Raw genomic sequence first — 23,343 nt, 5'->3', positions numbered from 1 at the left:
GAAGCTGGCGCTGCTCTTGTCTCTGTGACCTATTTACTAGGTGTGACAGAAGCTTGCAGTGCTGCTGTCTGTGTATGACAGAAGCATGTGCTGCTCTTGTCTTTGGGACAGATTTACTGTGGATGATAGAAGCTTGTCCTGCTGCTGTTGGTGTATGATAGAAGCAGGCACTGCTCAATGTCTCTGTGATGCCCTTGTGTGATAGAAGTTTGACCTACTTCTGTCTGTATAAGATAGCGGCTTGCACTGCTCTTATCTCTGTGAAGTATTTTCTATGTCTGATAGAAGCTTAGACTGCTGGTGTTTCTTTATAATGGAAGCTAGCACTGTTCTTGCCTCTGTGACACATTTCCTTTGTGTGATAGAAGCTTGCAGCTCTGCTGTCTGTGTATGATAGAAGTTTGTGCTCCTGCTGTCTGAGAAACTGCTGCTTTGTATGATAGAAGCTCGCACAGCTCTTGTCTCTGCAGTGGTTTTCCTGTGTGATAGAAGGTTGCACTTTTGCTGTCTGTGTATGGTAGAAGCTTGTAGTGCTGCTGTCTGTGTATGTTAGAAGCTTGCACAGCTCTTGTCAGTGTGACCTTTTTTTCTGTGTGTGATAGAAGGTTGCACTGCTCTTGTCTATGTGACAGATTTCCTTTGTGTGATAGAAGCTTGCAGCAGTACTGTCAGTGTATGATAGAAGCTTGCACTGCTCTTGTCTCAGAGGCGGTTTTTCTGTGTTACAGAAGGTTGCAGTGCTACTGTCTGTGTATGATAGAAGCTTGCTCTGCTGCTGTCTGTGGGGCACTGGTTCTGTATGTGATAGAAGCTTGCCCTGCTCTTGTCTCTGTGACAGATTTCCTATGTGCGACTGATGCTTACAGTGCTTCTGTCTGTGTATGATAGAAGCTTGCACTGATGCTGTCTCTGTGATGGTTTTTCTGTGTGTTATAGAAAGTTGCAGCACTACTCTCTGTGTATGACATAAGCTTGCACTGCTCTTGTCTCTGAGGTGGTTTATCTATGTGTGATAGAAGCTTGCCCTGATCTCGTCTCTGTGACAGATTTCCTGTGTGCAACAGAAGCTTGCAGCACTACTGTGTGTTTGATAGAAGCTTGCACTACTGTAAGTGAAACTGGTGCTGTGTATAATAGAATCTTGCCCTGCTCTCGTCTCTGTGATAGATTTCTAATGTGCGACTGATGCTTGCAGTATTAATGTATGTGTATGATAGAAGCTTGCACTGCTGCTGCCTGTGGGTCACTGGTTCTGTATCTGATCGAAGCGTGCACTGGTCTTGTCTCTGTGATGTTTTTTCTGTGTGTTATAGAAGGTTGCACTACATTTGTCTCTGTGACAGATTTCCTATGTGCGACAGACGCTTGCAGTGCTACTGTCTGTGTATAATAGAAGCCTGCACTGCTGCTGTCTGTGTGGCACTGGTTCTGTATATGATAGAAGCTTGCACTGCTCTTGTCTCTGAGGTGTTTTTTCTATGTGTGATAGGAGGTTGCACTGCTGCTGCCTGTGGGGCACTGGTTCTGTATATGATAGAAGCTTGCACTGGTCTTGCCTCTGTGATGGTTTTTCTGTGTGTTATAGCAGGTTGCCTTGCTGCTGCTGCTGCTGCTGCTGCTGTTCTGCCCGTTCTGTAGATGGAAGGTGTCCTTGCCGTTAACCAGAGAGCTTTTCCGGGAACCTGAAAACGCATTTGTTTTTTTCTGCTGACCTGGCTGCTGTATGATTGATTAAATCACAGAGGCCAGTAATAATACTCCAACTCCAGGGATGCCGGAGCTCGCTGCAGAACCGACGTGTTCAAACGCAGCGAAAAACAAAGGTCTTCCGGGGGTTCGGATGGAGGAAGAAGATATCGAATATCAAGCTCCAGCCTGCAGAAGTGCCGCTTTGTTCAATTCATGGATCTCGGCTTCTCTATACCTCCCTGTGTGATCTTAGGCAATCATTAGTATTACAGATCGTAAGGACCCTCGCCAAAGGGCCAGTGAAAATATTTGTGTATTGTATTGCCCTTCCTTTTACTAACAATGTGAGTTATAGGGCGAGACAACCAACTGTAGAGGGATCGCACTCTCACTCAAATATTTCTTGGAATAATTGAGTACTAAGATGTCAAGTGTAAACAGTTTAACACAAAAGACCTACTTCGGAATTAGGTGGGCGGATTAATGTCCTTCAGGGCGACGGAATACTTTATTCTATCTACCTGATGGACATTCTGTCTCCCAAATTTAGAGATGTCCGCAGGCACGGACATAGGAAGTGTGTGAGAAAGAGGCATTTGTCCCCCCGCGCGATTTTGAATTGGGGAGGATTCAGTGGAGAGTCTCTCCTGCCCCCCTACATCTCCTCCACCCCCCCCCCCCCCGATTTTAAAGTGGAAAGCAAATATCAAACAGTGGATCACACAGAGCATGTCTGTCTAGATCAGAGGTCTTCAATCTGTGGTGCTGGGTGGAGTCCTGGGAAGGGGGTGCACATTACCAGCCCTCACTTCTGTTAAAATGCTTCAGCTGAAGTGTAATTCAGTGAGTTTCCTGTGCTGTGAAACTGGAGCTGGGCAGACAGCTAAAACAATCCTTCCTGCCAGGGTGCCTGCTTGCCTGAATTAAATGCAAATGTGTTCTATGAGTTAATCTGCAAATGTAAAGGATGATTGGGAGTGGTTCTGGCTTTAATTACTCAAATCAATCCAAGCATTGTGATGTCAAAGATTTTTTATTTTTTTTTGTTGAGTCCTTGTGCAAAGAGTTAACAACTGGGCTGTGGAGTGCTTGCTTTTAATTGTAATTGTATTTGGACAGCACTTAGTACCCCTGAGGAGGTGTTGGAGGGACAATTAAGGGAAAAAAATGTATTACTTATGGTCTATTACTAAAATCTACATTTTGAGAGCACCATTTTATTGTTAAACTATTTGCACATTTTGCAGCAGCCTATCCTATACTGTGTGTAATGCAAGTATAAAATAATTTACACATTCACAGTTCTTTCTGTCATAGTCTGTGACCTCGTAGCACTAAAAATACACGTCACTATTCTCCACTGCACCCACCAAATGTAATTCTGTGGCGCTCTGGTTATGCAGAAACCTTTGCATGCATTAACTGATAAAGGTTTCATGATCTACTACCTTTGTGTGTTTTCAACTGAGTAACAACTAAAAAAATGTTTTTTTCATTTAAGCTACCCATTATTTTATATGTAGTTACCTGAACGTGAAAGACCTAAAAAACGAAAAAAATATTTTAGGATTATTAATGAGAGGCTTGCGCTGCCGGAGAGTCACTTTTAAGAAGCTCCGGCGGCACACGCGTCTCAATCATATCTATGAGGTGACACGTCACTCTGTGTGGCTTTGCATGGCCTCATAGACAGGAAGTAAGACAAAGCAGAGCAAGTCGCTGCGGTGCCTTACTCTGCATCAAGGAGGCGTCCTATGGGCATTTCGGTGGGTTTTCCCACGCAACACCTATTGATTTTGATGCTGCCCGAGATTTACAAAATCATGTAAACCTGGGGCAGCCCTAAAACCTTAAGCTTCCCCACAGCAGGTGTAATGAGGAGAAATGTTTTCATTTCTCCTTGTTTCTTCCTCCTTCCATGTGTGCTGCATTCTGTAGCACACATAGAATGAGGAACACGCTACTCAGGATTGTTTTTGTGCAGGCATGTGCCCCTTCCTGCACAAAAATAATTCTGCCTATGTTGGTGCTAAGTTGGCAGGGTATGCTCAGACGTGAGTCCCTTGCTCACTTGGCCACTGGATTCAAGATAGCCAGGATGATGAGGATTATGAATCCGAAACCGGTCCCAGGATGTTTGTTTTCGGTCCAGGGAAGACATGGCTTGGCAATTCGGGCTGGACTGTTCCCATGAGGCACAGGGTCAGACTGATTTGCATATGGCTATGTCTGAACTGGGGTGGCTGAGTGCGCTAAAGAATAGTGATGGATTAAACCCAGATCAGTTGACTGGGGGTGAGTGTTTGATTTGTTCAAACGCTCCGTCCATCATCCCCTTTTGTATCGCTATGTTGGTGCTAGGCAGCAATTTGTGGGCCAACCCAGGGGGAAAGGACAGGAATGTACCATATTTCATAAATACAGTGCATTCCTGCCCTTCCACATTGGCATAGGGCTGTGCAGCAAGAAGACTTCGGTGCTGCCCCACAGGAATTCCTTATAAATGAGGTCCTTTGTTAATAGCTATACCTTTGACCATGCCCCCACACTCACTGACCATTGCTTTGCTAAATAATGTTTAATATTATTTTCCCACCGTTAAAAATGATTTGCTGTGTGAATTTGAGGTGTTTATGGTTGTCGATAGTTGTCAATGATGGGGAGTACCGGGTGCTAAATATTTTTGTCAGGAAGGGGTCCTTATGCATAAAACAATTTGACAGGGGGGTCTGGGCATCAACAATTTTAAAGACCTCTGGTCTAGGGACATGGTGCACATAGTTAAAGGCTCATTGAAGAGTGCTAACCTGAGGACCAAACTAAGTGAGGGCTCTGCAACCTCTTTGTTTTGTTAATTATTTAATCAAGGTCAATAGGGGTGTTGAGGCTCTCCTAAATCAGTCTGTGTGTCAAGCCAATGAGCTAACCGAGTAAGGGATGCATGGAATGCTTTTTTATGTTTATGTCACTATGGTACAACTGGCGTGGATGACCTGAGACGAATAGTGCACCTTACAATGCAAACTTTTACAAAGCATTTACAACTTGGTTTCTACATTGCAACATCCATTACAACGCATGATTTTACAACGCATGCCATCACAACGCATTTTTAGAAACTACACTTACAATGCATTCCATTGTAATACATACCATTACAACGAATACCATTCCAACGCATAATACTTTTAGAGCAACAGTAGTGTAAGTGTGGGACATTGTTGGTGTAAAAATCACTATTCCCACTCCAGTCAGTGCAACAGTAGGGTAAGTGTTGGATAGTGTAGGGGTAGAAAATACTATTCCCACTCCAATCAGTTCAACAGTAGGGTAAGTGTTCAATAGTGACCGTTTCCATTACTTACCTTATAATGCGTTGTAATGACGTGTTGTATTGGCATATGTTGTAATGGCAAGTGTTGTAGTGACATGCGTTGTAATGGCTGCTTTGTAATGGCATGCTATGTAAAGGTAGTGCATTGTAATGACTGCATTGTAATGGTTCTTTCCCACCTGAGACAAGGAAGGAATTTAGGAGAGACTCAACACCTGTATGATGGCAGCCCTGGCTGGGTTTACTCGTTGGGCTACTGGTCTTCAAAGATATGCTTGAAAATGCAGCATGATTTAAGACAGGCATGTTCTGTCGCTAAGTTTGATCTTCAGTGTGTGCGGAAACATTCATAACAGAAAATCACTCTTTTAGATTGTATGACTATACAAGTATACATGTGTGTACAGTTTCAATTTGATGTAAGGTGTGATAAGTGTATTTATTGAGCAGATACTATATAACAATAATACAATAACAACAACTAAATAACTTAATAAAAAAACACCAATTTTCGGTGTAAAGCAGAAGAGAAAAAAGAGCAGACAGTAGCCCTACACTCTCAGAACTGCATAATAGGCAATTGTGGATTCAAATCCTATCTTCCCCCCGTGGCCAAATTACTTGATTCACAACCCACCGCTTTCCTTCACTATGTATCATTTTCCTTAACCATCCAATTTGAGAGCACAATTCAGAACAGGGAGAATTCTCTTCACAGGCCCAGCTTATGTATGGCTAATAAAAATAATCTTGCTTCACATTTAAAACCAATAAAGGATATATAATTGACTCGTGGCAACATTGTCAGAGCATGGAGTAGTCCAGAATGTTTCATGTTTAAAAAACCTACTTTCAATAAATATAACCCTGTTTACTTATATAAACATATGTACTTAATTGAGGCACTGAAAATTGTAGAAAAATATATTTTTTCATTTTAAAGTTCTATTTTTCAAGACATTAGTTGCCTGATTTACATCTTTTGATGGCTTGACCTGTGCTTTGGCTCTTAAAGCCAAGGCAGACCACTGACGTTGCTCCCAAAATGGCTGTCCATGGACCTCTCACACAGATTTAGGGGCATACTTTAATTTTACGCATTATTTGCCTCACAAAAGGGATGGAAATACACACAAAATCTTTTTGTCTGATTTTATTTCCAGCGCTAAACTTGTATTGTGCTGGAAATAACATGAAAGTAACTTGAAGCAGCGCATAGTGCTCCTTGGCGTTATTTAGCACCAAGGGGGCCTGCCATGGGTGGTGCATGGGGGTTACCATGCAACCATCCAAGCTTTCTGACGGTAACCACAATTTACTAAATAAAGTAGCCAGGGTTTAGTATCAGAAAATAGTGCACCCTTCAACCAGGCGCTATGAAGGGGAAATTCTTTTTTTCCCTTTATTTTCAAACTATGCATGTGTGGTGCACTGTACAGCACGCATACAAAGTGGGAACATTTCTCTAAGCATAATATTTTGTAGTGGAGGGGTATCCTTCTAGTACAAACCTATGCTTAACTCATGGAGACACCCTTGCTCTATGGCGCAAAGGTGTCTCTGTGGTGCCTGGCAGTTAATTTAACCGCCAACACTAGGGAGAGCGGAGGAGAGTGCTATTTTTAATTAAATTTGGTGCTTTCCTGCTCTCTCCTTCTCATTCAGCACAGCATTACCAGTTGCTGCCCTGTACGAGAAATTTGTAAATCTGGCCCCTAGTTTCTCATGCACCCTTGTCCGCAGACCCCACAGACATGTCTCTAAACTGACAAAAACCACAGTCACGTCGACAGATAGAATAAAAGGTATTAAACCATGGGCAGATGGTGTAATGTACGTCCTTTAACAGCCCTTACCCCATCGGACTGTCAGAAAAAGTATTTAATCGACAGAGCCAATGTGGCTCCATCAATGGAATACTTATGGGTTTATCCAATGAGGCAGGAGGACCATGGATCTGGGGGTAAAGTACTCTGTCACATTTGTGACAGAGTATCCTGTCTGCCAAACTCTAAACTAAGCCCTATTTATATTAAAATAGCACCCCTGCTGGCTGGCTTCCTACATTCTTTTCTACATTGCAGTAGAAGTGGGCCAGACCATACTCTCCTGTTTTACAATGCAATAAACTGACTGAAAAGGGAAGCAATAGGAATGTTTCAGAATGGCGGAGGAATAAATCTGAGAGCTGGGGTGAGTGATGAGTGGTAATACATAAGAGTTAATGAACAAGAGAAAGACTGTGCTAAAGGGGGGTTGTAGAAATGGGATTAGGATGAAACAGGATACGTTAAGAGTCAAAATGCAGGAAGGGAAAGGAGTGATGATACCAAAGATATGAAGGGCAAGAAAGGAGAGAGAGTGTTGGAGAAAGAGAGAGGGAGAAACAGAGAGACAGAGAGACTGTGTGAGAGGGAGTCTAAAGGACACAAGAGGTTCTGCAAGAAACAAAGAAAAGAGTGGGGTGACAGAAGATGAGCTATTGGGCTCTGTGGTGATATTGACTGCTGTGAAAATAGAACATGACAAATAGGAGTAGTGAAGACAGAGAGGAGTAGTGTGAAGGGCACATGGTCTTGGTCAGAAATCCAAGTTCTGTGAACATATGCATGGCATAGTGAGTGGAGACATTGAAGATAAACAGGGACAGTGGGGACATTGCATGACAGAGGAGAAAGAGTAGGATAGAGTAAGATCCAAAACAGCATAGAGCCGATAGTGAAAGGAGTATGACTGGAGAATCAAAAGTCTGGGGAACAACACAGTCAACCTGCAGCATTGATTCACGGCCATAGTGAAATACAGATAAGTAAGCTTGTTGGTAAACATATGAGACAGTGGTGTAAGAGACACCACATTTGAAGGCGGAAGAAGTGGCGGCTGGTGACATTTGAAAGTGGTGAGCGTAAAAGTCATGGATGGGTGCAAAATCGCAATACATTTTTTAAAACAAAATGGTCAATTTGAGCATTTTAAGGAGAAATTGAGAGAGAGAGAGAGAGAGAGAGAGAGAGAGAGAGAGAGAGAGAGAGAGAGAGAGAGAGAGAGGGTTTATAAAGCAATTGTGAATCTGTAGAGTTGAAATTGTTAAACACATAACAAAATACCCCATATACCAAGATATCAATGAATGCCCAAGTGGACAAACCAGCAAGATCAAGCTTAGTTACTATAAAAACTTTGCAACTAATCTTTCCCTATTTGGGATTTTCCATACCAGGCTATCATGTATCTTGCTCTGTCCAAACTTGTTTACGCCAATAGCCTCTACCATGGATCACCTTTAGTGACTAATAAAAGACTCCATCGGATTCAGAACTCTGCGGACAGACTATTCTTACATATAAAGCTGCAAGCCCATATCGCCCCTGCCTTGAAAGCCCTGCATTGGTTACCGGTTGCAAGAAGATCCACATTCTAGCTGCTTTGTATCATCAACAAAGCGAGACATGGAACAGGACGGCCCTTGATCAGGAGTAAAATCACAAAAAACATTCAACAAAAGAACATCCACTCTAGAGTGGCACCTCACCTCAAAATCCCACCGTTCAAAAAAAAAACATGGGTGGCATATCCTTCTCTGTTGACACAGCCAAACTATGGAACTCTTAACCCTCAAACATATGATCCACCTTATCTTCCGAAGACTACTCAAGAATTGGCTCTTTACTAAGCATGGGCGAATTTTGCGAATCTGGCATTCGCGAATTTGCGTATTTGCGAACTCGCAATCCGCAAAATCTGTGAATTGGGAATTTTTTTGTTTTTATAGTGTTCGCAAGGGTTTTTGCCAGTTTGTACCAGCTCGCAATTGCAAAATTACTTGACGGCACGCAACGGTCGCGACTATGTTGTTTCTACATCTGGTTCATCATCACAGGTTCACAGCACCCTCTGTTTCAACACTGCCACCCTCTGTTTCACCCATGCCACCCTCTGGTACATCAATGCCACCCTCTGGTTCATCATCATCACTGTAGATTATGGGGGGAAAAGCAAGCACACCTGCCCTGCTTCAACTGACATGAATTAATTTGGGGTTGATTTATTAATGCGTCACTGTTTTAAAATTCCAGTCTGGCACCTGCTTCCTTATCTGTAATTTGCTTTCTGTTGCAGTGCAATTTTTTTTCTCCAGGACCTTTGTGGCCTACTTGTAGCTATTCTATGATCTGGCTGTGAGGGTCAGAGCAGGGTCATACAATTGTTGCAACTAGCAACTGAACTCTGGAGGGGCCCCAGTCAGGAAGCACTACAGGGAATGGTTACTAATGATGAATTTGACCTTTTGCACCTGCTGAGTGCTTTCAGTTTAACAAAACTCGTTTTTCTGCAGAACAGCAAATGTAATGCCCCAAACAAACTTACTTGTGAAAGTTGATTTCTAATCCAAAAGTGATCCAAAGAAAGTCAAAAGGCCTCAAATCCAAAAAAGGGCAGGCAAATGTCAACCTGAGGAGTTATTCTGATAAAAATCATCATTTTCAGAGGGTATATGCTGCTTGCTAGTGGATTTCTTGTGCAGAATTGCAAATTTTGTAATTTCCCGAGTGCGAGATTGTTTCTGCCCGCCGCACCTACATGTTCGCAATTGCGAACTTACGCTGCACGCCGCAAAATTGTATCACCAAGAAAAAAAAATCCGCTGCGTGCGAATTTGCGTATTTTCGGTAAATTCGCGAGCGTTCGCAGATCGCGAATTTACCGAAAATCCGCAAAATCCGCGAGCGGAACGGATTTTCCGCCCATGCTTACTCTTTACCACATTACCACCATATGCAAACATAATTATACACCATATCCCTCTGAATATAAGCATTTATTTGACTATAGATGCGAACCTACATATGTGTTTTGCTTTGTATACATGTTAATAATAATTATGCTTTTAAAAATATAAATATTCATTAGTTCTGCTTAACAAATGTACATATTACTTCTAGTTACATTACTCTATCCCCCACATGCATCAAACTCCCGTTTTGCGATGCCAAATTTGCGATTTTTACCGAATCGCAAATATGGAATCGCAAAACGAGATGCATCATTGAAAGAGGATAATATTTGTGATTCGGTAAAAATCGCAATTTTTACCGAATCGCAAATATTATGCGAATTCAAATGTGCGATTTCGCATTTCCCATTGATTCCTATGGGCCAAAAGGCCCATAGGAATCAATGGGAATTGCGAATTCGCAAATTGGAATTCGCAAAATGTTGATGCATTTCATGGGTGCAGGGGGTGGTCCAAAGGACCCCCCCTTGCACCCCTGAAATGTTTTTTCAAATGGATGTTTCACACACACATGTCCTAAGGACATGTGTGTCTGTAACATGAAAGTGTTTAAAATGCAAATTTGAGCATTTTAAATATTTTTCGCAAATTACCACGAGGTTCCCCCTCGTGGTACTTTGCACTTGCAATCTTCAAGATCGCAATTTTTTCAATAAATGATGCATTGCATTTAAGGAATCGCAAAATTGCGATTCCTTAAATGCAATCGCATTTTCCAAAATCGCAAAATTAGCGATTTTGGACAAAAAGCAATGATGCATCCCAAAAAGCATTTTTGGAATCGCAAACGGCCGATTTTAAGGAATCGCACCGTTTGCGATTCCAAAAATGCTTGATGCATGTGGGCATATGATTTTAACATGTATATAAGTGAGTGCATAAATAAGTAAGTATTTGTCTACAATTGCTTCACTATTGAATTAGAAAAAGTAAAGAAATGTTTAAAATACATCACTTGAAAGACAGAGTTTATTAAATGCTAATTTAATCTACATATATTATCTTCCTTATCCATATATTTTAAATTTTACCAGAGACTAATATTGTGCAGACTGAGCAAAATGCTTCCACGGGCATGAGTAATGACGCAAAGAGTATATTGAAAAATCTGGAAAAACTGCCCCGGACGGAGTTAACTAAATGGTGGGAAAAGAAAAGTTTGGAAAAATATAAGGAAGTTGGAAGGGTTCCTCAGGGGATCAGAGTGCTTATTGCGCCATTGTTTGAAAAAACTAACCCACTAATGTTGAAAGAGTATGCTGGGTACTTGCTGTTTCTAATGAAGCTGATATCTATGCAATAAACTGCACTTGGAGTTACTAAGCATTTTGTGGTCCGTACCTGTTTGTTGCAGGAACTAAGGCAATTCAGGCAATTCAGGACTGTGGATTTATATATATATATATATATATGAACCACGTGACTCCTCTGGATCTCTCGGTGTTTCCAGCGCCTGCTCAGCACACCAGCAAACAGAAGGGAGACGGACCACGAAACATCAGCATATCATTTTTTATTTCGGTACACAGAAAGCAGCTACGCGTTTCTGGCAAGGTATGCCCTTGTTCACGCTGCCATATATATATTACTCGCTAATATATGTATTCACTAAGATACACTTAATAAGCCAGTTAACCAATCAATATTTTATTTAAAAAACATCCACTTACACACTTATTTAAACATTTATTCTTCTATCGACCTTTACAAATACATATATAAAACATATTTATTTTTCAGAAAGACACACATTCACTGGATGGTGTCATCAGTGATGTCATGAGAGATGTCACTGACCATGTCATGAGTGATGTAATATGTGACGTCATCAGCAGTGCATTGCAGGCGCGCAAGTTATAGTGAGTCCAACTAACTATAACGTGGGAATTTCAATGGTTTTATGTCGGTAAAATTTCCAGCTAACTATAACTGGTGTGAAACCTATGTTTTTTTCAGTGAATTTAATAGGTTTTTTAAATGCTAATTCCTAACTATAACTGGTGTGAAACCTATGTTTTTTTCAGTGAATTTCAAAGGTTTTTTAAATGCTAATTCCTAACTATAACTGGTGTGAAACCTATGGTTTTTTCAGTGAATTTCATAGGTTTTTTAAATGCTAATTCCTAACTATAACTGGTGTGAAACCTTTGGTTTTTTCAGTGAGTTTCAAAGGTTTTTTAATAGCAAATTTCTATAGCTATGAAATGTAATATTTTTTATAATGAATCCTATAATGTATATTTATGTAATATTATTTTTTTATGTATATTGTTTATGTTTTTTTTTTTGCCCTGGAGCACTCCCGGTGCGCGTCCCGGTGAGCGCACCGAAAAGCGCAGTCTTGCGGCGCGCCCTAGGGCACGTACCAGTGAGCGTCCCGTTAGCGCTTTTGTGACGTATCGCAAAGTCGCGTCCGCGTGATACGCACGGCGTAAACGCACCCAGAAGCACTCAAGCGCAAACGATCTCGCAACGTAAGCATCTGACGTGCTTACACAACGCGCCCCTGGGCGCGCCTGGGGGCGTGTAGCGTAAGCTAGTCGGGTCATGTGACCTAAAAATAACACTTTTTATTGGTGCAGGACAGTTTTGGTTTCCAAATGATGAAAGCCCTGGTCATGTGAGCTGAAATTAACACTTTTCATTGGTTCAGGACTTTGAAATGTCATCAGTGATGTCATCAGTGATGTCACTGACCATGTCATGAATGATGTAATATGTGACATCATCAGCAGTGGATTGCGGCTGCGAGAGTTATAGTGAGTCCAACTAACTATAACGTGGGAATTTCAATGGTTTTGTATGAGTGAAATGTTCAGCTAACTATAACTGGTGTGAAACCTATGTTTTTTTCTGTGAAGTTCAAAGGTTTTTTAAATGCTAATTCCTTTGTATATCAAGTTTGTAACTTACGTTTTTTTGTGTATTTTTATTAGCTATTTTGTATAACTATTAATTATTATACATTTTTTGTTAAAAAATATTTTTGCAATGTTTTTTTTTTTAATAATTTTTTCTTGGGGCGCTCACGGTGCGCAGACCGGTGAGCTTACCCGTATCATTTTGCCTTGGAACGCTCCGGGTGCGCGCACCGGTAAGCTCACCAGAGAGCACAGAGAGAGCGCCATTTCTGCATTCGTAAAAAAAAATATGTATGAAAACTAAATAATAATGTAAGACATTCAGTACTAGACTTATAAAAGTTGTATTTTTGATTTTCAGAATAGATATGATTTTGCATTTCCGTAAAGCTAGCAAAACGTCACTTAGACGCGCCGCATAAGCGCCCATGGAAGCGCCCACGTTTCTGCCGCGTAAGCGCCCCCGGACGCGCTTACGTTCATGCTGCGTAAGCACCCTCGGAAGCGATTTGGTGCGCGCAGCGTAAGCGCGTCAAGAAAGGTGACCTTAAATTAGCACTTTTCATTGGTTGCTAACAGTTTTTTTTAAAAAGAATGAAAACCTCACCCATTTCCTTCACTTCTGCTTTCACTTTTGTGAATGCAAGACCTGTTTGTTTCTGCTCAACCTTTTTGTGATTATAATGGCTGCTAGATCCTCCAGTAGCAGTGAGGACTTGAATGAGTTTATAGATGAAGAGGTTCCTCAGCCCAAGGTAAAGGAGCACTTCATTTGGAAGTTTTTCAAAATATCAGCAGATTAAAAAAAAGTGAATACTCCTAAGGTAGAGTGCAAAATTTACAATACTGTCCTTTCACGGGGTGACCCTACAAGGAAATACAGTTTCGGAAATTCGACCATGATTCGGCATGTTCAGAGAAGGCACCCCCAGAATTATGCTCGGGAGAATGTCAGAGCTCTGGCTCGAGATGCTCCGAAGGATGGTGCTTCGACTTCGACTGGAGGACCAACTTCATCATCAGTGAGGGGGCGACCTTAACAGCTGATTCCTAATATTCAGCCTGTTTTTAATGAAATCACCATCAAATGTAAACACCGTGATGAACTTCTTTGTTACGGTGAACAAAGTATTATGAACATTGTCCAAACAAGAGAAAACCACCGGTGCCGTCCCCAGCCCTAATTTTGACTCTTTTTTTTTGCTCCTCTTGAGCAGTTCGACATTCCCTGTTTTTGTTTTTGTTGTTAAAAAAAAGAAAAAAGAAGAAAAAAAAAGTTATTTTTAGAACTACCTCCAATTCTCAAAAAAGAGCTGTATTCTTAAAAAAATCAAAAAGAGTAACTGAAGTGGAGTGCAGTGAGAGAGGAAAGGAAAATGAGTGAGAAAGCAAAGAAAGGGACGAGAGGGGAAGGGAAGTGAAGTAGGGGGACTGAAAGAAGGTGAGTGTGGGAGGTGAGTGAGGAGGAGGAGAGTGAACATGGGGAATGAGGATAAGTGAACAAAATGTAGTAAAGGAACGGGGGTGTGAGGAATTAGTGAAGTGGAGTAAGGAGAATAAAGGGGAAAACAGTGAAGGAGCGAAGGAAGGGAAGAGAGTGGATGGGAAGTAAAGGAGAAGGTTTCAAAGAAGGTGACTGTGGGAGTATGGCTGAGTTCTAGGGTTAGAGCGTGACAGAATGTAATGTAATGTGTCTTGTAAAGCACACTGCTGCCCTGAGGCGTCGTGGCATTGTAGACCGCTTGGGAACCCGTCCTGGCTATCCCTGTGAGATGGTCCCTACTGGGTATCTCCAAGGTGAAACCAGGCATCCCCGGCGAATGTGGGGGGCCGTTGTAGAGATGAGGCAAGCTAATGCCCTGAGTTGCCGAGTGTGATCCCTGGTTAGAGTAGGCACAGAGGCGAGAATTATCGAGTCCGCTGACCCTGGTCCACGACGCTGCCACGTCGGGAATTGAACCCTGGTCCCGGGCTGTTCTCTGCTTCCGGGTTTGCCGCCTCTAACCAGTGAGCCACACCAGTACACCAGAAGAGGAGTGAGAGACTAAAGGGATGGAGAGAATGAGGCAAACAGAGAGAGAATGAGGGAAGGGGAGTGTAGAAGTAAGAGGACAGAAGGAGTAAGAGAAGGAATTAATGAAGTGGAGTAAGGAGAGTTAGGTAAGGGAAAACAGTGAAGGAGCGAAGGAAGGGAAGAGAGAGGAAGGGAAGTAAAGGAGAAGGTTTGAAAGAAGGTGACTGTGGGAGTATGGCTGAGTTATAGGGAGTGAGCGTGACAGAAGAGGAGTGAGAGACTAAAGGGACGGAGAGAATGAGGCAAACAGAGAGAGAATGGGGGAAGGGAAGTGTAGAAGTAAGAGGACATAGGGAGTAACAGAAGGAATTAGTGAAGTGGAGTAAGGAGAGTAAGGGAAGGGAAAACAGTGCAGGAGCGAAGGAAGGGAAGAGAGAGGAAGGGAAGTAAAGGAGAAGGTTTGAAAGAAGGTGACTGTGGGAGTATGGCTGAGTTCTAGGGAGTGAGCGTGACAGAAGAGGAGTGAGAGACTATAGGGATGGAGAGAATGAGGCAAACAGACAGAGAATGTGGGAAGGGGACTGTAGAAATAAGAGGATAGAGGGAGAAAGAGAAGGAATTAGTGAAGTGGAGTAAGGAGAGTAAGGGAAGGAAAAACAGTGAAGGAGTGAAGGAAGGGAAGATAGAGGAAGGGAAGTAAAGTAGAAGTTTGAAAGAAGGTGACTGTGGGAGTATGGCTGAGTTATAGGGAGTGAGCGTGATAGAAGAGGAGTGAAAGACTAACGGGATGGAGAGAATGAGGCAAACAGAGAGAGAATGAGGGAAGGGGAGTATAGAAGTAAGAGGACAGAAGGAGTAAGAGAAGGAATTAGTGAAGTGGAGTAAGGAAAGTAAGGGAAGGGAAAACAGTTAAGGAGCGAAGGAAGGGAAGAGAGAGGAAAGAAAGTAAAGGAGAAAGACTGAAATAAGGTGAGTCTGGGAGTATGGCTGAGTTATAGGGAGTGAGCGTGACAGAAGAGGAGTGAGAGACTAAGGGGACAGAGAAAATGAGGGTAACAGAGAGAGAGTGAGAGAAGGTGAGTGAGTAAGTTACAGGACAGAGGGATTGAGAGAAGGAGTTACTTAAGTGGAGTAAGGGGAGTAAGGGAAGGAAAAAGAATGAAAGAGTGAAGGAAGGGAACAGAGAAGTAAGAAAGTCAAGGAGATGGGCTGAAAGAAGGTGAGTGTGGGAGTATGGCTCAGTTATAGGGAGTGAACGTTACAGAAGAGGAGTGAGAGACTAAGGGGACAGAGAAAATGAGGGTAACAGAGAGAGAGTGAGAGAAGGTGAGTGAGTAAGTTACAGGACAGAGGGATTGTGAGAAGGAGTTACTGAAGTGGAGTAAGGGAAGGAAAAAGAATGAAGGAGCGACAGATGGGAAGAGAGAGGAAGGAAAGTAAAGGAGAAGGTCTGAAAGAAGGTGAGTGTGGGAGTATGGCTCAGTTATAGGGAGTGAGCGTGATAGAAGAGGAGTGAGAGACTAAAAGGACGGAGAGAATGCGGGTAACAGACAGACAGTGAGAGAAGGGGAGTGAGTAAGTTAAAGGACAGAGGGATTGAGAGAAGGAGTTACTGAAGTGGAGTAAGGGGAGTAAGGGAAGGAAAATGAATGAAGGAGTGAAGGAAGAGAAGAGAGAGGAAAGCAACTAAAGGAGAAGGACTGAAAGAAGGGGAGTGTGGGAGTATGGCTCAGTTATAGGGAGTGAGCGTGATAGAAGAGGAGTGAGAGACTTAGGGGACAGAGAAAATGAGGGTAACAGAGAGAGTGAGAGAAGGTGAGTGTAGAAGTTACAGGACAGAGGGATTGAGAGAAGGAGTTACTGAAGTGGAGTAAGGGGAGTAAGGGAAGGAAAATAATGAAGGAGCAAAAGATGGGAAGAGAGAGGAAGAGGAAGGAAAGTAAAGGAGAAGGTCTGAAAGAAGGTGAGTGTGGGAGTATGGCTCAGTTATAGGGAGTGAGCGTGATAGAAGAGGAGTGAGAGACTAAAAGGACAGAGAGAGTGGGGGTAACAGAGAGAGAGTGAGAGAAAGGGAGTGAGTAAGTTAGAGGACAGAGGGATTGAGTTAAGGAGTAACTGAAGTGGAGTAAGGGGAGTAAGGGAAGGGAAAAGAGTGAAGGAGCAAAGGATGGAAAGAGAGAGGAAGGAAAGTAAAGGAGAAGTTATGAAAGAACATGAATGTGGGAGTATGGCTGAGTTATAGGGAGTGAGCGTGACAGAAGAGGAGTGAGAGACTAAGGGACAGAGAAAATGAGGGTAACAGAGAGAGAATGAGAGAAGGGGACTGTAGAACTAAGAGGACAGAAGGAGTAAGAGAAGGAGTTAGTAAAGTGGAATAAGAAAGTAATGGAAGAAAAAAGAGTGAAGGAGCAAAGGAAGAAAATAGAGAGGAAGGAAAGTAAAGGAGAAAGTCTGAAAGAAGGTGAATGTGGGAGTATAGCTGAGTTATAGGCAGTGAGTGTGACAGAAGACGAGTGAGAGACTAAGGGGACAGAGAGAATGAGGCTAACAGAAAAAGATTGAGGGAAGGGGAGTGTTGAACTAAGAGAACAAAGGAAGAAAGAGAAGGAGTTAGTGAAGTGCATTAAGGTGAAGGGAAAAGAGTAAAACAATGAAGGAAATGAAGAATTTTGGGTACACAGTTTCACTTTTGTGAATGCAAGACCTGTTTGTTTCTGCTCAACCTTTTTGTGATTATAATGGTTGCTAGATCCTCCAGTAGCAGTGAGGACTTGAATGAGTTTATAGATGAAGAGGTTCCTCAGCCCAAGGTAAAGGAGCACTTCATTTGGAAGTTTTTCAAAATACCAGCAGATTAAAAAAAAGTGAATACTCCTAAGGTAGAGTGCAAAATTTGCAATACTGTCCTTTCACGGGGTGACCCTACAAGGAAATACAGTTTCGGAAATTCGACCATGATTCGGCATGTTCAGAGAAGGCACCCCCAGAATTATGCTCGCGAGAATGTCAGAGCTCTGGCTCGAGATGCTCCGAAGGATGGTGCTTCGACTTCGACTGGAGGACCAACTTCATCATCGGTGAGGGGGCGACCTTAACAGCTGATTCCTAATATTCAGCCTGTTTTTAATGAAATCACCATCAAATGTAAACACCGTGATGAACTTCTTTGTTACGGTGAACAAAGTATTATGAACATTGTCCAAACAAGAGAAAACCACCGGTGCCGTCCCCAGCCCTAATTTTGACTCTTTTTTTTTGCTCCTCTTGAGCAGTTTGACATTCCCTGTTTTTGTTTTTGTTGTTAAAAAAAAGAAAAAAGAAGAAAAAAAAAGTTATTTTTAGAACTACCTCCAATTCTCAAAAAAGAGCTGTATTCTTAAAAAAATCAAAAAGAGTAACTGAAGTGGAGTGCAGTGAGAGAGGAAAGGAAAATGAGTGAGAAAGCAAAGAAAGGGACGAGAGGGGAAGGGAAGTGAAGTAGGGGGACTGAAAGAAGGTGAGTGTTGGAGGTGAGTGAGGAGGAGGAGAGTGAACATGGGGAATGAGGATAAGTGAACAAAATGTAGTAAAGGAACGGGGGGTGAGGAATTAGTGAAGTGGAGTAAGGAGAATAAAGGGGGAAACAGTGAAGGACCGAAGGAAGGGAAGAGAGTGGAAGGGAAGTAAAGGAGAAGGTTTCAAAGAAGGTGACTGTGGGAGTATGGCTGAGTTCTAGGGTTTGTGCGTGACAGAATGTAATGTAATGTGTCTTGTAAAGCACACTGCTGCCCTGAGGCGTCGTGGCATTGTAGACCGCTTGGGAACCCGTCCTGGCTATCCCTGTGAGATGGTCCCTACTGGGTATCTCCAAGGTGAAACCAGGCATCCCCGGCGAATGTGGGGGGCCGTTGTAGAGATGAGGCAAGCTAATGCCCTGAGTTGCCAAGTGTGATCCCTGGTTAGAGTAGGCACAGAGGCGAGAATTATCGAGTCCACTGACCCTGGTCCACGACCCTGCCACGTCGGGAATTGAACCCTGGTCCCGGGCTGTTCTCTGCTTCCGGGTATGCCGCCTCTAACCAGTGAGCCACACCAGTACACCAGAAGAGGAGTGAGAGACTAAAGGGATGGAGAGAATGAGGCAAACAGAGAGAGAATGAGGGAAGGGGAGTGTAGAAGTAAGAGGACAGAAGGAGTAAGAGAAGGAATTTGTGAAGTGGAGTAAGGAGAGTAAGGGAAGGGAAAACAGTGAAGGAGCGAAGGAAGGGAAGAGAGAGGAAGGGAAGTAAAGGAGAAGGTTTGAAAGAAGGTGACTGTGGGAGTATGGCTGAGTTTCAGGGAGTGAGCGTGACAGAAGAGGAGTGAGAGACTAAAGGGACGGAGAGAATGAGGCAAACAGAGAGAGAATGAGGGAAGGGAAGTGTAGAAGTAAGAGGACATAGGGAGTAACAGAAGGAATTAGTGAAGTGGAGTAAGGAGAGTAAGGGAAGGGAAAACAGTGCAGGAGCGAAGGAAGGGAAGAGAGAGGAAGGGAAGTAAAGGAGAAGGTTTGAAAGAAGGTGACTGTGGGAGTATGGCTGAGTTCTAGGGAGTGAGCGTGACAGAAGAGGAGTGAGAGACTATAGGGATGGAGAGAAGGAGGCGAACAGACAGAGAATGTGGGAAGGGGACTGTAGAAGTAAGAGGATAGAGGGAGAAAGAGAAGGAATTAGTGAAGTGGAGTAAGGAGAGTAAGGGAAGGAAAAACAGTGAAGGAGTGAAGGAAGGGAAGATAGAGGAAGGGAAGTAAAGTAGAAGTTTGAAAGAAGGTGACTGTGGGAGTATGGCTGAGTTATAGGGAGTGAGCGTGATAGAAGAGGAGTGAAAGACTAACGGGATGGAGAGAATGAGGCAAACAGAGAGAGAATGAGGGAAGGGGAGTATAGAAGTAAGAGGACAGAAGGAGTAAGAGAAGGAATTAGTGAAGTGGAGTAAGGAAAGTAAGGGAAGGGAAAACAGTGAAGGAGCGAAGGAAGGGAAGAGAGAGGAAAGAAAGTAAAGGAGAAAGACTGAAATAAGGTGAGTCTGAGAGTATGGCTGAGTTATAGGGAGTGAGCGTGACAGAAGAGGAGTGAGAGACTAAGGAGACAGAGAAAATGAGGGTAACAGAGAGAGAGTGAGAGAAGGTGAGTGAGTAAGTTACAGGACAGAGGGATTGAGAGAAGGAGTTACTTAAGTGGAGTAAGGGGAGTAAGGGAAGGAAAAAGAATGAAAGAGTGAAGGAAGGGAACAGAGAAGAAAGAAAGTAAAGGAGATGGACTGAAAGAAGGTGAGTGTGGGAGTATGGCTCAGTTATAGGGAGTGAACGTTACAGAAGAGGAGTGAGAGACTAAGGGGACAGAGAAAATGAGGGTAACAGAGAGAGAGTGAGAGAAGGTGAGTGAGTAAGTTACAGGACAGAGGGATTGTGAGAAGGAGTTACTGAAGTGGAGTAAGGGAAGGAAAAAGAATGAAGGAGCGACAGATGGGAAGAGAGAGGAAGGAAAGTAAAGGAGAAGGTCTGAAAGAAGGTGAGTGTGGGAGTATGGCTCAGTTATAGGGAGTGAGCGTGATAGAAGAGGAGTGAGAGACTAAAAGGACGGAGAGAATGCGGGTAACAGAGAGACAGTGAGAGAAGGGGAGTGAGTAAGTTAAAGGACAGAGGGATTGAGAGGAGTTACTGAAGTGGAGTAAGGGGAGTAAGGGAAGGAAAATGAATGAAGGAGTGAAGGAAGAGAAGAGAGAGGAAAGCAACTAAAGGAGAAGGACTGAAAGAAGGTGAGTGTGGAAGTATGGCTCAGTTATAGGGAGTGAGCGTGATAGAAGAGGAGTGAGAGACTTAGGGGACAGAGAAAATGAGGGTAACAGAGAGAGTGAGAGAAGGTGAGTGTAGAAGTTACAGGACAGAGGGATTGAGAGAAGGAGTTACTGAAGTGGAGTAAGGGGAGTAAGGGAAGGAAAATAATGAAGGAGAAAAAGATGGGAAGAGAGAGGAAGAGGAAGGAAAGTAAAGGAGAAGGTCTGAAAGAAGGTGAGTGTGGGAGTATGGCTCAGTTATAGGGAGTGAGCGTGATAGAAGAGGAGTGAGAGACTAAAAGGACAGAGAGAGTGGGGGTAACAGAGAGAGAGTGAGAGAAAGGGAGTGAGTAAGTTAGAGGACAGAGGGATTGAGTTAAGGAGTAACTGAAGTGGAGTAAGGAGAGTAAGGGAAGGGAAAACAGTGCAGGAGCGAAGGAAGGGAAGAGAGAGGAAGGGAAGTAAAGGAGAAGGTTTGAAAGAAGGTGACTGCGGGAGTATGGCTGAGTTCTAGGGAGTGAGCGTGACAGAAGAGGAGTGAGAGACTGTAGGGATGGAGAGAATGAGGCAAACAGACAGAGAATGTGGGAAGGGGACTGTAGAAGTAAGAGGATAGAGGGAGAAAGAGAAGGAATTAGTGAAGTGGAGTAAGGAGAGTAAGGGAAGGAAAAACAGTGAAGGAGTGAAGGAAGGGAAGATAGAGGAAGGGAAGTAAAGTAGAAGGTTTGAAAGAAGGTGACTGTGGGAGTATGGCTGAGTTATAGGGAGTGAGCGTGATAGAAGAGGAGTGAAAGACTAACGGGATGGAGAGAATGAGGCAAACAGAGAGAGAATGAGGGAAGGGGAGTATAGAAGTAAGAGGACAGAAGGAGTAAGAGAAGGAATTAGTGAAGTGGAGTAAGGAAAGTAAGGGAAGGGAAAACAGTTAAGGAGCGAAGGAAGGGAAGAGAGAGGAAAGAAAGTAAAGGAGAAAGACTGAAATAAGGTGAGTCTGGGAGTATGGCTGAGTTATAGGGAGTGAGCGTGACAGAAGAGGAGTGAGAGACTAAGGGGACAGAGAAAATGAGGGTAACAGAGAGAGAGTGAGAGAAGGTGAGTGAGTAAGTTACAGGACAGAGGGATTGAGAGAAGGAGTTACTTAAGTGGAGTAAGGGGAGTAAGGGAAGGAAAAAGAATGAAAGAGTGAAGGAAGGGAACAGAGAAGTAAGAAAGTCAAGGAGATGGGCTGAAAGAAGGTGAGTGTGGGAGTATGGCTCAGTTATAGGGAGTGAACGTTACAGAAGAGGAGTGAGAGACTAAGGGGACAGAGAAAATGAGGGTAACAGAGAGAGAGTGAGAGAAGGTGAGTGAGTAAGTTACAGGACAGAGGGATTGTGAGAAGGAGTTACTGAAGTGGAGTAAGGGAAGGAAAAAGAATGAAGGAGCGACAGATGGGAAGAGAGAGGAAGGAAAGTAAAGGAGAAGGTCTGAAAGAAGGTGAGTGTGGGAGTATGGCTCAGTTATAGGGAGTGAGCGTGATAGAAGAGGAGTGAGAGACTAAAAGGACGGAGAGAATGCGGGTAACAGACAGACAGTGAGAGAAGGGGAGTGAGTAAGTTAAAGGACAGAGGGATTGAGAGAAGGAGTTACTGAAGTGGAGTAAGGGGAGTAAGAGAAGGAAAATGAATGAAGGAGTGAAGGAAGAGAAGAGAGAGGAAAGCAACTAAAGGAGAAGGACTGAAAGAAGGGGAGTGTGGGAGTATGGCTCAGTTATAGGGAGTGAGCGTGATAGAAGAGGAGTGAGAGACTTAGGGGACAGAGAAAATGAGGGTAACAGAGAGAGTGAGAGAAGGTGAGTGTAGAAGTTACAGGACAGAGGGATTGAGAGAAGGAGTTACTGAAGTGGAGTAAGGGGAGTAAGGGAAGGAAAATAATGAAGGAGCAAAAGATGGGAAGAGAGAGGAAGAGGAAGGAAAGTAAAGGAGAAGGTCTGAAAGAAGGTGAGTGTGGGAGTATGGCTCAGTTATAGGGAGTGAGCGTGATAGAAGAGGAGTGAGAGACTAAAAGGACAGAGAGAGTGGGGGTAACAGAGAGAGAGTGAGAGAAAGGGAGTGAGTAAGTTAGAGGACAGAGGGATTGAGTTAACCCCTTCGAGGCTAATGACGAGCTGGGCTCGTCATGGCGCTTACCTGCCGTGCGCGGATGACAAGGCCAGCTCGTCATAAAACAATGAAGAATAATAAAACCCAGCGCAGGACGGGAAAACGCCTAGCAGCCATGGGGTTAAGGAGTAACTGAAGTGGAGTAAGGGGAGTAAGGGAAGGGAAAAGAGTGAAGGAGCAAAGGATGGAAAGAGAGAGGAAGGAAAGTAAAGGAGAAGTTATGAAAGAACATGAATGTGGGAGTATGGCTGAGTTATAGGGAGTGAGCGTGACAGAAGAGGAGTGAGAGACTAAGGGACAGAGAAAATGAGGGTAACAGAGAGAGAATGAGAGAAGGGGACTGTAGAACTAAGAGGACAGAAGGAGTAAGAGAAGGAGTTAGTAAAGTGGAATAAGAAAGTAATGGAAGAAAAAAGAGTGAAGGAGCAAAGGAAGAAAATAGAGAGGAAGGAAAGTAAAGGAGAAAGTCTGAAAGAAGGTGAATGTGGGAGTATAGCTGAGTTATAGGCAGTGAGTGTGACAGAAGACGAGTGAGAGACTAAGGGGACAGAGAGAATGAGGCTAACAGAAAAAGATTGAGGGAAGGGGAGTGTTGAACTAAGAGAACAAAGGAAGAAAGAGAAGGAGTTAGTGAAGTGCATTAAGGTGAAGGGAAAAGAGTAAAACAATGAAGGAAATGAAGAATTTTGGGTACACAGTTTCACTTTTGTGAATGC

This window comes from Lissotriton vulgaris, chromosome 5 (assembly GCF_964263255.1).
Source record: "Lissotriton vulgaris chromosome 5, aLisVul1.2, whole genome shotgun sequence".
NCBI classification, from domain to species: Eukaryota; Metazoa; Chordata; class Amphibia; order Caudata; family Salamandridae; genus Lissotriton; species Lissotriton vulgaris.
This window is presented reverse-complemented; position numbering follows the sequence as displayed.